The sequence below is a fragment of the Humulus lupulus genome, chromosome 4, assembly GCF_963169125.1.
Source record: "Humulus lupulus chromosome 4, drHumLupu1.1, whole genome shotgun sequence".
Taxonomy (NCBI): Eukaryota; Viridiplantae; Streptophyta; class Magnoliopsida; order Rosales; family Cannabaceae; genus Humulus; species Humulus lupulus.
The window spans coordinates 139,290,010-139,308,742 of NC_084796.1; positions in this window are offsets into that span (position 1 = coordinate 139,290,010).

An 18,733-nucleotide genomic window follows, 5' to 3' on the forward strand; every position below is an offset into this window, starting at 1 on the left:
TAGTTTCAATTTTTTTATTATGGACTGTATACTTTATTCAATTTTTTGTTTGTTAGATCTTAATATATTGATCTGGCTTTTTTAGTTTTGTATGCGGCTATTTGAGGATATTCATATGCTACATCAATCTCTGTTTGCTAGGCTTGTCTAATTCAATCTGTTTCTGTACTCAAGTAGTTTGAAAAAATGTCTAATAATGACTGAAAAAGAATAACATACTCGTGAAGAATAACTTTTAGGAATTGAATATTTTTTTCTTTCTAATAGTTAAGAAATTAGATATATATATATATGTATTTATCTTATTTATATGTCAAATTTTTGAAATTGGCTAAATCTTATGTTCTTTAATTGATAGAATGCTTGTCCTCTTTGACTAATATAGTGGAACCACCTTAATTTATGCGTTGGGTTTATGAATGTAGCAAGAGTGTCTTAACAAATGTAACCCAAATTCAAAGCTTCTTCATAACACAAGTTTCTATTTATCTCAGTTGATGGGTTTAGCATGGTTACCACCAACTTTTATTTGGTCCTCACTGAATTATCATCAAGGGCTTAACATGGTAGTTTTCATTTATTTGTTAAACTTTTTTTTAATTTTTTTTCTACAATACTTGTATTCTATATTAATACAGATTTTATTTACCAAGCATGTAAATATAATGTTTGCAACTTTAGTTTTGGTTATCTCTACATCATTTTACTTTTATTTAAGGTTTATACCAACGACCTACTCATGTATTTTTATTATTCCATCAAGTTGTACAAGTGTTTGTCCTATATATATATTTTTTTCTTTTTCAGATAAAACCTTATACAATCTTTTGATATAACATGTTTCATTTTCATGCTAGTAAAACCTGGTAAATTGCAAAATTATGTTTTTTCCCTTCAATATTGGGATGCAATCATTTTCTTCATTTTGCTTTTAGATCTTTGTTCATCTTTCTAGGAATGCTTTTGATATTTGCATCTACAATTGTTTTTACTGCAAGAATAGTTGAAAGTGCTTCCTTACTACTTTAGAGGCAGTACTCTTTTGTAATGCTCCGACTAATTCTAGACCTCAGACTATTAAAAACTACTAAACATAACTACTATTTTAGAATATATTCAATAAATAATAGTATTTTATTAAAACTCCAAAATACGGGATCTCATTATTTAATACATAAAGCATAAACCTTGATTTAATTGTTCAAAAACTAATTGCGAAAAATAAATACATAAATTAAAAGACTTGAAATAACTTCATCCTCGATCTTCTAGTAGTCCATTTAATCAGTCCTCTCCCAATACACATGCCAAAGCTGCCATGAATCAGTCCTGCCTTCCAAGCTTATTTTCCTGTACCATCTAAAATAAAAGGAATGAGCCTAATGCCCAGCAAGGAAAATCTACTAAAACATAACATAAAACATAAGACTAAGAACATATGCTATAAAACATATAATGTAAAAACATATATCATATAAACATAGGACTACAATATTAATGGTCATTAACTGATTACCGTAGCATGTGATAATACCATCTAGATCCTCAGTCTACTAATCGAGGTAGGTTAGATCTCAAGGTAGTATATGATAACCCATTTAGGTCCTCTGTCCACTAATCGAGGTAGGGTAAATCATAACTCTAATCTACGATAATGATAAAAAAAATCTTGGCATTTGATTTGCTATCTAAGCAACTATTATACCCAAGTGATGATAACATAAAACATATTCATATACATATATAACATAGCACTATAACATATCATAACACATATAATCTAACCTATTTTCCTTACCAGAAACCGGGATATTGGAGACAAGAACGGGATTGGAAAACTCCTAAAACCAACAGTGAGAATCATGAGTTTCTAAAGAAATGGAGATGAAAAGGAGATCTAAACCATCAAGATAAAAACTTACTGAAAAACCTTAAGTTCAAGAAACTTGAATATCTAACCAAGAAGCCATAAAATCAAGTTAGGATCTAAAAGAAAATGAAAGATAAAAGAACTATAAGGAACTAAATCTGAGGATAAGAATACCTTGATAGACTAGAACTTCGATCTACACCTCAAAACCAAAATGTCACTCTATCTTACCTCCCAAGTGTTTATAATGCTTAGATTGAAAACCTTTTAAAACTCAAACCCTAGTGTTTTCTCTCTAGAATAAACTTAGCAGCTTGAAGGCCTCTGAAGAATGCTTGAATAATGAATGAAATGACTGAGTGCTAGGTCCTATTTATAGAGTTCAAGAAGTGAAACTAACCCCTTTTAAAAACAATAAATAAATGAATATAAATTGAATTAATTTGAATTTTCGATTCAACAGATGCCCAGATCTCAGTCAAAAATGTTCAAGAGCAAGTCCAAGTTGTTGAGGGCTGTTTTAAGCTCGGATTCCATGAAGTTTCAAAAATCAAACCTAGGGCCGATATATCGCCCCTATAGGCGATATATCGCCCACCCCTATTCTCCGAGCCTTCGTGGTTTCATTCGTACGAAGTCGACGTGTTTCCCGTATCAACCTTAGGTGACATATCGGTTCCTATAGCTGTGATATATCGGTATACGTTGATATTTTAAACACAGTTTTGCACACTTTCAACATATTTGGAATTTGTTAAAACAACTTTGACGGAGTAAAACATGATCCTAATAGTTGTTGGAAGGTTCTAGAGCTTCTAGATTCATCTATTATTAAATTATTCATCTAAAATTCTTAAATAAACATGCATGTGACAAATGTCACACTCTTAATTATTCCATCTAAACCTTAGGTTATAATAAATAATATTTCTAGGACCAGCTATATTAATCAAACCTTATGTTAAAATTAATATTTCTAAACTATACGTTAAACTTATAAAATCCTTAACTATTTCTATGACTTTCCAACTAAATCTCGGCTTGAACCAATAACCACGAAAACTAAAATACTACAAGCTACTACTACTATCTACCTAAGTAAAATTTCGAGACGCTACATTTGTGTAGTTAAAATGTAAGTTTGTGAAATATTACATGTGTAAGTTATCATCATTTATTTTTATGATTATGTAGGCCTGCTATATATTATTTTGTTTTTCTTTTTTCTCTAGATTTCTTTATTGCACTTTGGTGCTTTAAAAATGGATCATTGACTGCATTTTCCACATCATTTTGAGTCTAATTTTTAGTTGGTAGTTAAATTTCTACTCTTGTATCCTTAATCTATTTATTGTTTTTATTTATTTGGTTGTAGCCGAACATGAAAAGGCAAAGAGAAGTGGATGCGCCAAAGTGTATCCTCTATTGCATAATTTGTTAAGCCTCTTTTCACAGACCATTCTTTTAAATATCTTTCATAGTGTATTCTGAATTTTATGTGTTCTGCGTCATAAGTTTGTTATCTCTCTCACTAGCTTTCGAAATCATAATACTCCTCTCATGCTTTAGGAAATAATTTTTTTCTTTAAACATGTTTATTGGATTGATGATGATTATAATGGCTTTCTTTAAAGTGTAATGAAATATTTTTTTTGGTAACTTTAGTGGTTTGTTAGTAGCATAAGCGTGGCATTAATAATAGATTTTCTATAGGTTTGATTTTTTCTTTTTCTTTATATGTTTATAATCAAATTTAGTTTTTATGTGAGCTCCAAATGACACCTTCAACCCTCATTTCTCAATTCCGTGCATTGGGTATAAAGTTCTAACCTCGACTTTAATTGTTTTGGGTTTTAAAAAATTAATTACAATTTAGGAAATTAATTGCAATTGTGTATGTTCATTGTTTTGAAGTATAACATCTAACTTTTTTTTATGATGTTGATATTAATGTTTATGTTTATGTTTCGATTGATATTAAAGCATTGAATTGGTAGCTAATTGCAAGAGGTATGTTAATAATATTTTATTTTTTAAAATTTTCAATCTTTTGCAATTGAATAAAAATTGTATACCTTTAGTGGAGTTTGAATATCTTAGATATTCATCCGTAGTGAAGTATGTTCTTAAAATTTTGTGTTGCGGTGATAACAGAAGGTTGAAAACTTGTGTCTTAGTAAAGTAAGTTCTGAGAATTTTGTGTGCTGCGATGATATATGGATGAAAACCTATGTGTTGTTTGAATTGTTAAGGTTCAGATTTTCCTTCTCAGCCAAATTATATAAATAAAATCTATTATTTCTCTGTTGGTTTTTATTCTTAAGGCATCTAAACCTCCAAAATGTACTAAAGTATCAGAGGTCAACAAGCAACAAATTCTAGCAGCAACTTGGGAAGTTATAGGGTTAACTATTCTTGTCACATGAAATCCAATTTTTTGTAGTGTACTTGAGAAAATAATGAGACTCAAAGTCAATGGGTAGCCAATATTCTTAGAGCGGATGAGTCACAAATAGGGTGAGCAAATGTGTCACAAATAGAATAACTATAGTGTTAGTTGTTTTATAAAAAATGAAACTTTGTATAAATATGTAGTTTTTATTTGTGCTTGTAAAAACAAGTATACTTTTGATAATGTAATTTTAGTTTTGAAATTATGTGGATTTGGTTGGATATACTATATTAACGGTACAATTAGAAATTTTGGATTGTGTGGTTTAAAGAAAAAAGAGAGTTTTTTTTATATTTTTTTATCTATAAGACAACAGTTCCTACAAAATTGTTGTCTCGTGTATAACAAGACACGAGGTTTCTCTAAAAAATGTTGTCTCATGTACCACAGGTGACGACGCTTGCATGGAAACTGTTGTGTCATATAAAACAGGGGACGACATTTGTATTTGAACTGTCATCTCATGGTAGTGCATGGAACTACACTAAATGGCACAAGAGTATTAGAACTGATGTATACACTTCTTACAGCAGTTTCAAATTGTCATCCCATATCAATTTTGTAGTAGTGACACTGATCACAAAAGTTTGAAGTACTTCTTCACATAGAAGGATCTCGACATGAGACAAAGACGTTGGTTGGAGTTGGTAAATGATTATGACTGTGAAATTCTTTACCATCCAAGGAAAACCAATGTGGTAGCAGATGCCTTGAGTTTGAGAGGTTCTGGGCAGTTGTTTGGCTCAAAGCAGATATCGAGGAAGTTGGTATAGGATATGACTAGAGCAGGGATAGAGTTCGTTGTGGGCCAGTTGACAAATATTACCCTATAGTCTAAACTTCTTGAGAGGATTAAGGAAGCTCAGATGGATGATTCTCAACTAGTGAAGCATCGAGAGGACATCCTACTTGGAGTTGCTAAGGACTTTACGGTCTCTGCGACTGATATGCTGAGGTACAAGGATCGAATGTGTGTTATGATGAACGCTAGTATTAAGAAAGAGATTCTGGATGAATCTCATACCACTCCATACTCGCTACATCTAGGCACCATGATGATATATATTGATCTAAAATCTTTTTTATTGGTGGCCAGGAATGAAGAAAGATGTGGTCGAATATGTGGCTAAGTGCCTAATTTGTCAGCAAGTGAAAGTTGAGCATTAGAGGCCAACATGATTATTACAACACCTGAGTATTCCTGAGTGGAAATGGGAGGATATAACCATGGACTTTGTAGTTTGATTGCCTAGAACAGTGAGACAGCATTACTCGGTATGGGTGATCGTGAATCGATATACCAAGTCAGCTCACTTTTTACATGTGAGAACGAATTACACTGTGGATCAGTATGTTGAATTGTATGTGAATGAGAATGTGCGTATCCGTGGGGCTCCGAAGTCTATAGTATTATATCAGGAACCCACCTTTACTTCCAAGATTTTGGGAAGCCTGCAGAAGGCTATGGGTACATAGTTGAAGTTTAGTACATCTTATCATCCTTAGATAGATGGACAATCTGAGAGGACGATTCAGATATTGGAGGACATGCTTCGAGCATGTGTATTGGATTTTGAGGGATCTTGGAGTAAATATATCCCCTTGATTAAGTTTTCCTACAACAACAGTGTCAACGATCGAGGTGGCTCCATATGAGATGTTGTATGGTAGGAAGTGCAGATCACCCATCCATCGGGATAAAATGGGTGAGAGGAAGTATCTTGGTCCTAAGGAAATTCAGAGTGTAGCGGCCTGCGTTTCGGGTACCTTTAAATGACTCAGGTCTAGATTGTTTTCCCCGAGTTAAGAATATTATTTTAAATAATATTATATTTGTTTGGAATTTATTTCCATGAGTTATTGCTAGCCAAATTATGAATTGTGTGATTAAAAGTCAAGATAAGACTTTTGGTCTTGGACCGACATAGAAACCCTAATCGGGTAAAAATCTTGGAAAATAAAATGATAAACTATAGTATATTTTTGGGTATAAAATACATTCATAAAAAATTAAACTTTGGTCAAAAATAATTGTAACGCCCTAAACTCCAGGGACCGTTACAGTGTGCCTTATAAACAATGCTAAACTCGCTAATCGAGTCATTTGGCCAAAATCGTGTGACTAAGTATGATTAGCGGTTTAGGGATTAAAATTTTTGGTTATGATATAGCATTTCATTAGAATGTTTAATATATATTTTGGGATCCCAAAAATATAATTTAAAGGTTTATTACAACAAAATATTTACAACCAGCCGATCTAAGCGGCAAAACAATGTTTAACCCTAGTTCCTCTTCAAACCTCAGCCGTGGTGGTCGAGCAGCTGCATATGTACACATCGTCACCTAAGCTCTCCAACTCAAGGATGGTCCAACTTTATTTTGCCTTTACCTGCATCACATAGCACTCGTGAGCCGAAGCCCAGCAAGAAAACTCAATATGCTCATGAACAGTAATAACGTGTCATCAAATCATAAGGCACACGCCTAGCAAATATAGCCCTATTCAAGCAGGCAAATGAGTTCACATAATGATGAATATTCAACATCAACCGATGATCATAGTAATCATCTCGGGCTTTTAGCCCCAAATAGAAGAGTGACAGTTGTAATAGTCACTAAGGTGGGTTCCTTTCCCATTAGCCATGTGACGATAGGGTCACTGGGGCTTTGCAGATAAGTGATCATTTCACTAGCTTAAACAAGATAGGTGTTTGATGAATTAGTCACCAAGATAACCTACCACATGACCATAGAGTCACAACCATGGGATTCCGCTCCCTAGCCATGTGACAAACAGTCACCTAGGCCTTTGGCCCTGGCTTTGAGTAGTAACTAGTCCTAGACTAGTCAAGCGCTTATAATTTTCATCGAACTTCGGGTCGGTCCAGCATCAATGCTCCCAGAGTCATTCAACGTTGATATCGATCAGATCTAATCTTTTATCGGCCCTGTGTTCATGACGCTTATGTCGTTTCTGACTCTCAGGTCAGTAATACGCGACCAATGCCGACCCTGACTAGTCAGTGCCATACACAAGTAAGCAATGCTACCAAACATATATCATATGTCAAATATCTGAATATAGGGCATTCAACATGCTTACTTAACAATTGCTAGCATAATTAGGATCATGCATAAACACAGAGACTCAAGCTTTGAACAGTCTCATATTCAATATTCATGGCATGCCCTAATCACATGTTTCTTGTGCATCGCATTTAAACATCCAACATGCCTCATTAATAACCATATACAAGTGAGCAAGATTGCTAAGCATTAAATATGCTATCAATATTCACATTTAAACATCCAACATGCATCAAGAATAACCATGTTAGTCACATATGGGGTGCAGTTTTCTTACCTTTGGTCCAACCACAGGTTACCAATAAACGAGCCACAAGCACGATCCTTATTCCAAGCCTCTAGTGATAACCTAGTCACAACCACAAATGGTGATCCAATGAGTTCAAGTTCTAAAACCACTCCCGGAACCAAGACCTAGCCTCTGAGACATCAAATCCCACTAAACCAGGTAGTAGGAACGATCCCGAGGCCTAAGGTTTGAGTTCCCAAGCTTAAAACATCATTTCAGCCATAAATCCCCTCAAGCGCCACGGCCCCAGCTCACTGAGCCGCGGCCCCCAGCTCACTAAGCCACGGCCCCCAGCCAAAATAGAGGCATCAGGGGCAAGCGCCATGGTGCCCCATACCTAGTGCCGCGGCCCCCAGCGCACACATAGCCTTCCACCTGTTTCTTCGAGCTTGGGTCGCGACGCCCAAGAACAGGGCCGCGACCCAACCTCAGACCATCCATTTTTCCCCGTTTTCAACCTTTTGAAACCTCCCAAAAACCTATCTAAACATCTCCAAACTCAAAAATCAAAGTTCCTAAACATCCCCATCATCTAAAACCAACAAAACCCAAGCCTCAAATCTAACAAAAACTCATCAAAACACAAAGTCCAATTCAAGCTTAAAAACTTTAAAAAAACTTAAAACTTGAATTACCTCCTAATGAGTTGTTTCCAACTAAATCCTTCGGCTGATAAGCTTCTAATCTTCCCTAGGATCGTTATGCCTCGATCCTCGCTTGAATTCGAGTCCTATAACTCAAGTTACCTTCGAAAATGCGATTGGGAGACGAAAATGGAACTTTGAGAGAGAAAGAACTTACTGAATGTTCTTTTTATTTATGAAAAGGTTACTTCAAGCTTAAGTAGCCTCAAACAAATCCTAACGCTCGGGGTCCCGAAAACGTCCCCGGGGGCAAAATAGTCAAAACCTCCAGAATTTCCCCATGATCTTACTAACTCCCAATTTATCATCAAATATTTATCCCCATTACCCAATAACCCGGTAATGCTCTAAATACCCCTTGACTCAATCCGAGTCAAGAATAAATCCTGCTGTTTCTTTCCCACTAGCTTACCTCCTAGGATCGTTTCATGCTGGGTAACCCTGGCATAACCAAATAATAATAAAGCACCATACACATATCACATATATACCAAATATGCCTGAAATGGCCAAAATATGAAATTCACCCAATTACTCATAAATGGGTTCACATGCATATTTAATACACCTAAACATGCATGTTATCATTTAATAACACAATAAATCAATTATGGCCCTCCCGACCTGCTAATCAAGGTCCTAAACCTTATTAGGAAATTTGGGGCATTACAACTATCCCCTCCTTACAGAAATTTCGTCCTCGAAATTTATCTGTACAGCCCGGAATAAGCATTCCGCACAATTGATTCCAGTTTCCCGGGTCGTTCCCTCGACCTCACTGTTTTTGTAACATTACCTTAACTCAAGGTACACTTTTCTCCTCAGAACCTTATTATTTCTGTCTCATATCTAGACTGGCTATTCCTTACAGGATAACTTAGCCTCAAATTCCCAGATTCTCATAACTCAACTCATGAGTTACTTTTAAGCCATGTCCTCAGCATGGAAATACATAATACACTGTGTACAACTAACAGTGCCAAAGATAAGGTCGATCCAAAGTCAACCTAACCAGTCCTATCCAGGACTCAAACTGTTATACTACTCTAGGGCTCAACTTGCCCTCATCTCCTCACCCCTTTCCATGGTGATACTTTTAAGGAAGATACAATCTTCTACCTAGAACTCTATGTTCCTGCTTTTAAATTCAGTAAAACTTTTCCATTTACTCTGAGAAGTGAATATCCAAGCTCCAACCTCTAATAATCTCAATAGTCCCCTGAACCACCTCAGGAGCCAGATATAACATCTCACCCATTTCATTTCAATGAATTGGTGATAAACATTCTCTATCATACCTTATCTCATAAGGTACCTTTCCAACAGTGGATAACTCTCTCTCTCTCTCTGATTTACCATCAGTCTGAGAATAATGAACTGTACTGAATCCCATCTATATACTTATCACCTTTCTTAACCCTTCCAAAACCTGGAAGTAACAATAGAGTCTTCATCTGATAAGATAGACCTTGAATTCCATGAAGGCACACTATCTCTCTCTCACATAGAGATCTGAATACTGATCAGTTGTATTATTCATCCTTTCCGACGAAAATAAACTCACTTAAAACACTGGTCCACAATGACCCAAACCAATTCACGCTGACCCACTAACCTGGGCAATTCCACCGCGAAACCCATCGCGATGTTTCCTTATTCCCATTACAAAATACTCAAAGGCTGCAATGGCCCTGCTGACTTTCGATACTCTATCTTGACCTGCTAGCATGTTAAGAACTTTACCACGCATTCCATTATGCCCCTCTCCATCTCAGGCCACCACTATAAAGCTTTCAAACTCTGATACACTGACATGATGCCTGAATGAAGAGAATAAGAGAGTAACATGAGATTCATCCAGAATCTCCCATTTAATCCCAGTGTCCATCGGATCCCAAATCCGATCCTTATACCTCAATAAATTCATACCTGACACTGTTTAATCCTTAACTAATCCAGGTAAGACTTTCCACTCAATCTTTCTTATCTGTGGTTCACTTAATCATTTTTCCTTTAATCCTTTCCGAAATGATAATCTCAAACATAAAACTGGCCACCTGGCCCACCAGAAACTCTACTCTAGTTCTGGTCAGATACTTTAACCAACATGTTGCATAAGCAATCACTTCTCCTGCTACTGAGGTGTCATAACAACCTACTAATTGGTTATGATCTCCAAGAAGACTCAGAACTATTTCCCAAGGCACCTGTAATATCCTTACCACCCAAGGAAACTCCTGCCCCTAAGGTGTTCCTTGACCTTGGCAAATTTCCGCAGAAAATACACCACAATACCATCGTCCAATACAATCACAAATCCCATTCAAATAAACATTTGAATGCTCTGTTCATCTAATTCATAAACACTTGGCATTAAACAAATTTTCAAGACATACTCAGCACTCCTAGTGCCTTTATTTGATATAAACATTCTTCTCCATATCCTTCTCCCTGATCTCTAGCTAGTAATAACCAGATTGAAGATCCACCTTGGAGAATGCCATATTACTCAGTAACTGAACCTTAAGTTCTTACAACTCCGCGAAGCCATTCAAAACAGTGCCCTAAATCTGACTCCATTCCTTGCACTAATCCAATCACCGTTCTATCTCTATAAAGAATAATCGAATTTTACCATATGAGATATGGAAAAGAAAGAGGCCCAACATAGGGTATCTCAAAGTGTGAGGGTGCCTTGCTTATTGCAAGAGCATGGAGCCTAAAAGGACCAAGTTGGGTCCAAGGGCCATCAAATATGTATTTGTAGGCTATGCCTCAAATAGCAAGGCCTACAGGCTATCAAACTTGGAGACTAATGTGATAATTGAATCAAGAGAAGTTGAGTTCTTTGAGAGTTTGTTGTATAGTGACAATAAACCTCAAGAATTGATCTCATTAGAAGGAACTCAAGAGGATTTACCTTCAAGGGTTGTAGAGCAACAGATATTGCCTAGAAGAAGCCAAAGGCTTAAAAAGAGTGGATCACAAAATGAAACCTCTCAAGTGGAGACCTTTTACCTAGAAGAGGGAAACCACAAGGGAGTCACTTGGAAGTATCCGATGGTACTTCAAGTGGAGGATGATCCTAAAATTTTCCAAGAAGCTATGTCCTCAAGGGACTCTAACTTTTGGAAATAGTTAGTAAATGATGAGATGAATTCAATTATGTCTATCCACACTTGGGAGATTTTTGATCTACCACAAGGATCAAAGTCAATAGGTTGAAAGTGGGTATTTTGAAAGAAATACTACACTAATGGGACCAAATTAGCCTATAATGCAAGATTGGTGGCCAAAGGGTTTAGAAAAAATGAGGGCATAGATTATTTTGATATCTATGCACCAGTAGCAAGGAAAACATCTATAAGTTTGTTGTTTGTCTTATCATCAATACACAACCTATGTGTTAATCAAATGGATGTCAAAATGATATTCCTAAATGGTAACCTCAATGAGGAGGTGTACATTGAAAAACTAGAAGGATTTTCTCTAAGGGGAAATGAACATAAGATGTGTAAGCTTGTTAAATCATTATATGGTTTAAAACAAGCACCAAGACAATGTCATGATAAGTTTGATGAGGCCATTGTTTCGGATGGGTTTAGACACAATAGTGCGAACAAGTGCTTATACTATAAGACTTTTGATGACTATGTCATCTAAGTGTGTTGTACATTGATAACATGTTGATATTAAGTAATGACATGAAAGGAATAATAGAAACAAAGAGGTTTATATATTCTAACTTCATTATGAAAGACCATGGAGAGGTTGACACCATATTAGGTATCAAAGTTAGAAGAAATGTAGATGGTTATGCCTTAAGTCAAGCTTATTATGTTGACAAAATGCTTGACAAGTTTGGTCATCTTAATATCAAAGAGGAAAACACATCCTTCGATACAAGTGTAAAGCTTGAAAAGAATGAAGGGAGAGTGGTGGCTCAACTAGAGTATGCAAGTGAAATTGGAAGTTTGATGTATGCTGCTCATTGTACTAGAGTGGACATTGCATTTGCGATTAGTAAACTAAGTAGGTTTGCTAGCAACTCAAGTATCTTACATTGAAGGTCGTAGAAATAGTATTTGGATACCTTAAAGGACCAAAGAGTTATGCCTCCAATATTCTAAGTTTCCTAAGATACTTGAGGGATATTTCAATGCAAGTTGGATATCCGGTGTAGGAGATAATCTCTCCACAATCGGTTGGGTGTTCACCCTTGGTGGGGGTGCAGTTTCTTGGGGATATAAGAAAAAAAACATGTATATGTCACTCAACCATGGATTCGGAGTTTGTATCTCTAGCGGCAATCGGCAAAGAGGTTGAGTAGCTAAGAGATCTCATGTTGCAGAAACTGAAAATTGTGGTTGATCTATCAACAATTTTGATACATTGTGATAATCAAGCCACTTTGATTAGAGCTTACAACAAGATACACAATGGGAAGTCTAGACATATAAGTCTAAAAATGATTATGTGAGGGAATTGATTGATAAGAGAATCATATCAATTTCATATGTCAAATCTTGAGAGAACTTAGCGAATCTGTTTACCAAACCTCGTGGGAAAGATTTGGTTAGTTCCACAAATAGAGGAATGGGACTAAAACTCATTGATAAGTAGATTCTCATATGATGGAAACCTAACTCAAAAATTGTATACATCAAGTGTAGAGTTCAATGGGTAAGAACAAGTCATTGATAAGGGAATAGTTTCAACATTAAGAACTTAAAAGTCCCATCAAGAGTGAGTTAATGTTGGTTGCTACCGAGCATGCAGGTTAAGCCATAGGATTTTAATGAAATTCAATTGAAGAGCAACAAGCATCTCTAAAGGTAGCAAAGATGATGTAAGAAATTCACCTATATGAACCTAGAGGTGGAGTCGCCTCTCAAGAGAGTGGGACTTTTCTCTCTGGATCGTTCATGAATGGATCAAGCACAAGGCCATTAAAAGTGCTAACTGCGAACAATGGAAAATACATGAGTAATTATATAGAGGTGTGTGAGACATTGCCTATTTTTATCACTAGGAATGTTGGGTTCAATCTTTTAAGAATACATTAGCATTTCGGTAGAATCTTTGTAGTGTTCTCACTAAGGTAAAGTTCAAACCTAAAAGGTACTTTACTTTATACACTAATATTGTTTACCTAGGGAATTGAGGATGTATTTAAATAAGTGGGGGAATATTGTGATTCATTAAATACATGAGGAAATTGGTTATGCACGAAGAGGTGCAAAAACCATAACGATTTCACAAAAGTCAACATGTGAGAGTTGACTTTCAGTATAGGCATTTATAAATTATCTTTTTGGGTCCAAAGTATTTCTTTGGAGTATATGAGAGTACCCAAAAATTTTGGGAGCATTTGAGGAAGTTTTGAGATAAATTTAAAAGAGTCAAAATAGAGGCGTCAACAATGCGTCGCCTCTGTCGCACAGCCAAAATTTCATAGACCAGGCGACGCGTCACCTGGGCTGTCCGTACGTGTCCGTACAGTGACATGTTTTGGCTCCAAAGTTCAAATAAAAATACTTTGATATCATTGGTTGAGTTAATGAGGTTCCTATACTATTTAAAGAGTTCATTAGAGTTAATTGACAACTTGATCGCTCACCTCTCTCTCTCTCTCCTTAACTTTCAAGATTACTAGTTTTCTCCAAGATTTTCATCAAGAAAGCTTGAATTATATGAACGATCAAGGCTTGTGAATCCCACTCTCATTCCATTGTAGTAGCTTCAAGAAATTCCAAGGAGAAGGCTAGGAATAGAGATTTTTGGACAACAAATCTACATTTGTGTCATGCCTTGTCACTTTTGTGTTTCACATAAAATCATAGTTTTGTGATTTTGTGTTTGAAGGGTGTTCTTCAAGAAAGTTCCACTCTACACTTTAATTCTTTTGTGTTTATGTAATTTGTGATTATCTACCTATAGAGTTAGATTACTTGTTGTTTATGCTTTGAGTTGTAATACAAAACCAAGGTTGATTAAGCATAATCTCCAACAACTACCTATTGGGGATTAGGCTGTAGACAACCTTTGGTTTGTGATACAACTCAAGACAAAAGATACAAGTAAATCAACCTTTGGGAATTGTTAAACACGAATTACATAAACACAATGAGATAAGATGTAACGCCCTGGATAGCCAAGACCGCTACAATGTGTACCTTTAAAGGTGCAGGACTTGCTAGTCAAGTCATTAATTTAAAAACGTGTCACTAAACATGTATGAGCTAGGGTTAAAAAGGTTTTGGTCTCAAAAGTTTCACTTTATATAATTAAACAGTTTTATACACGGGATCCCAAAAAGAAATAGAGTTTAAGAGTTGGTTTACAGAATTCCCAAAATATTGACAACCATCAGCCATACTAAAGCAAAATAGACATTTCTGGTTCTCGCGTCCCTGCCTAAACCTCAACCGTGGCGACTGAGCAGCTGGTCATGTACATTCAGCTCGCAGAGCTCTCCAAGTCAGGGCTGATCAAGCTTGCCTTTGCCTTTACCTACACCACGTAGCACCCGTGAGCCAAGGCCCAGCAAGAAAACATAATGTGCAACACAAACAACAATAACAAATAGTCAACTCTTTAAACATGCTCAACCATTAATTATTCCACATCAACCATTCAGCACATACTCAGAATCAAGGATGCAACTAATCACAAATAACATTCAAGTCTCATAATAATCAGGTCACATAATAGTCAGGGCCGACAACTTAGGCCACACCCTATGTTTACCCCACTGACTCTGGCCCGCTTAAACTGAGCTCAATGCATAATAAGCTGTCTTCGGCTACCAGTGGCCAAGCCGCACCCTGTGCACTAGTGTAACCCTTGGCACCCTTAGGCCGTTGGTTCACTGATTACATGGCGTAATACCATCCTTTCAAGTATACATATTAGGGAGCCTTAGTCACATCACAAACACACAACCGGGTGCAGTTTTCTTACCTTTGGTCTTTGCGGTTACTGATTACGAGCAACGCCCCTCAAGCACGATTCGCTCCCAAGCCCTAGCTTTATCACCTAGTCACAACCAAGGTATTGGATTCCATTAATATTCAAATAAGGGTTTCCGTATACAATACTAGCTTCCAGGACATCGAATTCCACCAAGCACGGTGGGGAAATCGATCCCGAGCACCCTAGACCAGATTCCCGTGCCTAAAATCCCCAAATGTTCAAAAGTTCACCTAAGGGTTGCGGCCCATGAAGCCTAGCCGCGGCCCTCCCCTAAAACAGAGCCAAGCCCCCTCCCAGAGAGCAGACACGCACCGCGGCCCTGCCCTTAGGCGCCGCGGCGCTTCCCTTTGGCCGAGCCTCCCTAGCTCCTTTGCATCCTAGGGCCGTAGCGCTCTAGAAAAGAGTCGCGGCCCTTCCCTTCGTGCCCAGAAAATTCACAATTTTTTACATCTAAACCTCATCCAAAATCGTTCCAAAGCTCCCTAATTCAAAACCTATTATTCACAAAACTTTTAACACGACTCTAACAACATAATCCAACAGAAAACCTAGGTTAAAACTCATTAAAATCCCATTTCTAATTTCTGAAACTCAAGAACTTAAGAACATAAAAACCAGTAATGGAACACCAGAATTCAGTCATTAACTTATGGATTCAAGCTTACCTCCACAGCGGAATCACTTCTCTAAGCAAAATCCAAGCCAACTCCCAAGCTTTCCACCTTAGTTCAACCTTGAGATTAAGAACCTAGGAATCCTTAGTTTTCAACCCATGAACCTTATAATCAATTAGTCAAAATGAAATTCAGTGCTTACCTTAGTTTATGGTTGAATTCCCTGGCTGAAACTGAGTTATTTCCTCAAAGCTCTATCCTCAAATCACTGAATTCCTAGCTGAATTCACCTTGGTTCTCACTAGTTTTCTTGAGAGAGAAAAGAGAGAAGAGGGCTGAACAACAAAAGGTCGGTCTATTTTTGTTCCACTAGCTTAAGTCTAACTTTGGCTAGTTAAGTCAATCCCGAGGCTCGGGGTGCCGGAAACGTCCCCGAGGGCAAAACAGTAAAATTCCCCAACATTCCCGCTTAGACTTCCTAACCTTAAATATATCTCCATATATTTATTTCCATAACCCGACAGTCTAAATAACTACCCGAGACCTAAACTACCCCTGACTTGTCCAAAGTCAAATACTAAGCCCCATTGTGACATTTCCCGCTATCTAGCTCCCTAGGATCGCCTCAAGTCGCACGCTGCAGATTTACCCACATAATAATGTGGTTCTCACAGTTATAACATTTAATCACAATTTAACATTCATATAATCAAACAGGCACACTTAACATATAATCATGTATTTAATCAATTAATTCATACATGGACCAAATATGCCCTCCTGGCACACTAATCAAGGCCCTTAAGCCATATTAGTGATTTTGGGTCGTTACATAAGAGTTTAGAGTGGACCTTCCTTGAAGAACAAACCCTAGGAACATAAAATCACAAGCTATGATTTTATGCTAAACACAAAAGTTGCAAGGCTTGACACAATGAAGATTTGTTGTCCAAAATCTCTTTTCCTAGCCTTCTCTATGGAAATGCTTGAAACTAAAACAATGTAATGAGATTGGGATACACAAGCCTTGATCCTTCATACAAGTCAAGCTTTCTTGATAAAGATCTTGGGGAAAACTAGTAATCTTGGAGCTAAAGAGAGAGAGGGAGAGTTCTTCTTTTGAAGAGAGACAAAGAGAGAGAGAGGTGAGTGATCAATTCACCAATTAATTCATACGAATCCCTTAAATAGTATAGGACCCTCATTAGACTCAACCAATGAGATTAGAACATTTAAATTTAAGTTTTTGAGCTAAATTACGTAACCGTACGGACACCTCGTAATGGCTCAGGCGACACATCATCGAATGATCCCAAACATCTTGGGTACTCTTATATACTCCTAATAAACATTTTGGACCCAAAAATTTAATTTATATATGCTTATATCGAAAGTCAACTTTCACATGTTGACTTTTGTGAAATCGTTATTATTTTAATACCTCTTCACGCCTAAAAAAATTCACCATGTATTTAACCAATATTAACACTACCATACCACAAATCTTCCCTAAAACATTAATGATAATAAATGGTAGGTACTCATTTGGTACCATGTGTTTTTGCAAAGTATAACTTTGTTATTCTCGATAATTATTGTTGGGTACCTTGTATTTACAAAATCAATATAAAATGATACCCTCAACTAAAATTTGGTCAATAAGACCAAAATACCCTCACTTAGAAGCAATTAAGTAAATAAAATTTTATATACCCACACATCATAATCTAATTGGTCCATCTTATAATTTTTAAAAAATTGATTTTAAAATTATTAAAAAATATATTTTAATTAAAATAAAACAAATTAACACATTAAAAAACTATTTTTTACCCTTATTTTCTCTCTCTCTCTCTCTCTCTCTCTCTCTCTCTCTCTCTCTCTCTCTCTATTTCGTCTTCTTCCTTCTCTTTTCCTTCTTCCATCTCTTAGATTGTTGTTCTTCCAGAACAGGGGATCTCGCCATTGGCTGGGCATATCGACAGGGAAGAGCTGTTGTGCATGCTTTTAAACAATGTAGATCAGGGCGTGCTCTGACAAGGAGCTGCGATGCTGAGTTCTCTGGAAATTTTTCTTGTTTGGATGAATAAAAAGTGACTTTTGACTTTCTTCCTTTTCTTTTCTTGAAGTAGATGCAGTTGCATATGTATCTATTTCAATGAAGGCTAAGATCCTACAGGTTTAACTTTATTTCTTGGCTTCATTATCGATCAAATGCACCATTATCTTTTTAATTGTTTGGTTTTTCAGGATCTTGATGCCCATTTGTTTAAGAGCCTAAAATACCATCTAGCTTTGAGAACTTTATTTTTTTGGTTTTTAGAGACCAGTAATTGGACAATGTAAATGTTATAAATTCAATTCATGGAAGAGAAAAAATAACATGTGAGATTAGGGATTAAGAATGGGTTCTAGATCTAGGTTTTGAATGGATTGCAAATCTGTAGAGCGTAGAAGGAGAAAGAAAGAGAAGATAATTTTTTTTAATGATTTTGTGATTTTCTTGCATTTTGTGTGTAATATAGGATTGATCTTGACTTTAATTTTGTTCTATTATTGTTCTTGTTTGATTTCCTGAGTGTTGGGGGAAGAGGAGGAGAGAGAAAATAAATTATAAAATTTCTTTTATTTCCATTTGTTTTACTTTTATTAAAAATATATTTTTAATTATTTTTGTAACTTTAAAAATTATAATTTGTACCAATTATAATATGGCACCTGTCAGTGTATTTTTATTAAATAATTTTAATTATTTAAAAATATCACAAATAAATTAATTCATTAAAATTAAGGGTAATT